This window comes from Chrysochloris asiatica, unplaced genomic scaffold (genome assembly GCF_000296735.1).
Source record: "Chrysochloris asiatica unplaced genomic scaffold, ChrAsi1.0 scaffold00235, whole genome shotgun sequence".
NCBI lineage: Eukaryota > Metazoa > Chordata > Mammalia > Afrosoricida > Chrysochloridae > Chrysochloris > Chrysochloris asiatica.
In genome coordinates, this window is record NW_006408753.1 from 4,234,485 (window position 1) to 4,237,272 (window position 2,788).

Genomic DNA, 2,788 nt, shown 5'->3' on the forward strand with positions numbered 1-2,788 from the left:
TAGTTGGTTAAAATTCACCAACCACTCTTCAAAAACCTATACAGGGACCCTTCACCCGGAAATGGTTGCTGGGGAACTTGGCGTTGCTGGTGCGAGTCCTTAGGAACCAAACTAGGATTACCCAGTGGATTCCAGTATGCAGCCGATCAGTACCTGTGTTTCGTATGCAATTGACAGTGGTGCAGGATGCTGTCTGGCACTTTCCAGTGGCCCCAGATGAGCCAGTCCATGGCATGTGGTGGATCAGAACAGATTGCTGGAATAGATGAACAGCTGAGCAGAAAGTATCACACTACAAGCAATCTTCTTCCTACCAAAGATTCCCCACAGCCTGTTGAGGAGAAGGTGGGCGCCCTCATCGAAGCCGTGGGATTCACCGGACCTCTGAAATACAGTAAATGGAAGATTAAGATTGCAGCCCTGCGCATGTATACGAGTTGTGTGGAGAAAACTGACTTCTAGGAATTCTTTCTAAGGTGTCAGATTCCTGATACGTTCAATTCATGGTTTCTTATAACCGTACTTCATGTCTGGATGTGCCTAGTCCGAATGAAACAGGAAAGCCAAAGCGGGAAATACATGTGTCACATCATAGTTCATTTCATGTGGGAGGATGTTGAACAGCGTGGCAAAGTAATGGGGGTTAATCCTCATGTCCTGAAGAAGAACAAGGTCTTCGTGACAAATAGTTTCTATGCTGCAATCTTGGGGTGTGATGAGGGGATCCTTTCAGATGATCATGGCCTGGCTGCTGCCCCCTATGGAAAACTTTTTCAACCAAAAATATGAAGACCCTCGGCATCTTGAATTTATGGTGGAATATGTGAGGAAGCAGATTCAATAAATACCTGGACTCCATGAATGGCGAGGATCTGCTTCTGACAGGGGATGTGAGCTGGCGCCCTCTCGTGGGGAAGAATCCTCAAAGCGTCCTGAAACCCCATTCTCCAATTTATAACTATGAGGGACTTTGACCAAAGGCTGGTTCCTCCAAATGGCTGGTCAACTGTCTTGAGAAACCTCCAGAAAAGAGATGCTTGTTTTGCCCAGGACTCAGCCAAATGTAGCTGATCTCTGAACTGACCTTTGAATGCATCTTCAACTACCTGGCTCCATTTGTGTTGATTTTCTTCTTAGTATGCCCTGGAATCTGATCTACTAGGGTACAGTACTGAGAGAACCCCTAGATCTTCTAGGGTGTCCTCTCCAAGAAGTACTAAGCAAGAGATCTTCAGCACACACTCCCCAAATCCCCTCCAACAACTATGTGTGATTGACAAAAAGGATGCGGTAGGTTAAGAAGGGGACACCCCAACCAAAGGCCCCTTGTAACCTAGGAGCAGTGTGTAATGCTGCCCAGCTGCCTGACAAGCATACTTCTCTCCTCTGGCTTTGAGCCACGGGGGCGAGTTGATCATTAAAAGAAACAGATCTCTGCCATGGCTCTTCTTTACTGTGGGGTCTGTTAGATATGAGATGGTAATCCCACAAACTGAGGCCTGCCACCCGGCTCAGAAACAGGGAGGGAGGATCTGTGCTGCCACTTCTGGCTCCGATTTATGGAGCTGTACCTCGGACAATCGCTTTGATATCTCAAGTGAGTAAAGTTTTGCTAAAGGCTACAATCATACATTGACAGAGAACTTCCAGAAGTTCAAGCTGGATTCAGAAGAGGCCGTGGAACGAGAGATATCATTGCTGATGTCCGATGGATCTTGGCTGAAAGCAGAGAATATCAGAAGGATGTTTACCTGTGCTTTATTGACTACGCAAAGGCTTTCGATTGTGTGGATCATGGCAAGTTATGGACAACATTGAGAAGTATGAGTATTCCAGAACACTTAATTGTACTTTTCAGAAATCTGTACCTGGACCAAGAAGCAGTTGTTCGAACAGAGCATGGGAACACTGAATGTTTTAAAATTGGGAAAGGTGTGTGACAGGGTTGTATTCTTTCACCATACTTATTCAACCTGTATGCTGAGCAAATAATATGAGAAGCTGGATTCTATGAAGAAAAATGTGGCGTCAGGATTGGAGGAAGACTCATTAACAACCTGCAATATGCAGATGATACAACCTTGCTTGCTGAAAGTAAAGAGGACTTGAAACATTTACTGATGAAGATCAAAGAGCACAGCCTTGGGTATGGGTTGCATCTCAATGTCAGGAAAAAAAAAAATCCTCACCACTAGACCAATAAACAACATTCTTATCAATGGAGAAGAATGAGAGACGAATGGATCAACTATCAACACCCGCGAAGCAGCAGTCAAGAGATCAGACAACGTATTGCATTGGGCAAATATGCTGCACAGGAACTTTTTAAAGTGTTGAAGAGCAGAGGTGTCAGCTTGAGGACTAACGTGCGCCTAACCCAAGCCATGGTATTTTCAATAACCTCATATGGATGTGAAATCTGGACAGTGAATAAGGAAGATTGTAGAAGAATTGATGCCTTTGAGTTGTGGTGTTGGAGGAGAATACTAAAAGTGCCATGGACTGCCAAAAGAACCAATAGATCTGTTTTGGAAGAAGTACAGCCAGAGTGCTCCTTGGAGGCCAGGATGGCTAAGCTTCGTCTCTCATACTTTGGACATACTGTCAGGAGAGAACAGTCGCTAGAGAAGGATGTCATGCTGAGTAAGGTGGAGGGTCAGAGAAAAAGAGGAAGGCCCCCAATGAGATGGATCAGCCAGGTGGCATCATTGATGGCGTCAAGTGTGGCAGCAGTAGTGAGGTTGGCCCAGGATCAGACATTGTTTTGTTCTGCTGTACGTGGGGTCAC

At 45.5% G+C, this 2,788-nt stretch overlaps 1 pseudogene; it reads left to right on the top strand.

Annotated features, from left to right (window-relative positions):
* The first annotated feature begins 216 nt into the window (after positions 1 to 216).
* Positions 217 to 974, top strand: LOC102830299 (annotated as a pseudogene).
* The last annotated feature ends 1,814 nt before the right edge of the window (positions 975 to 2,788 follow it).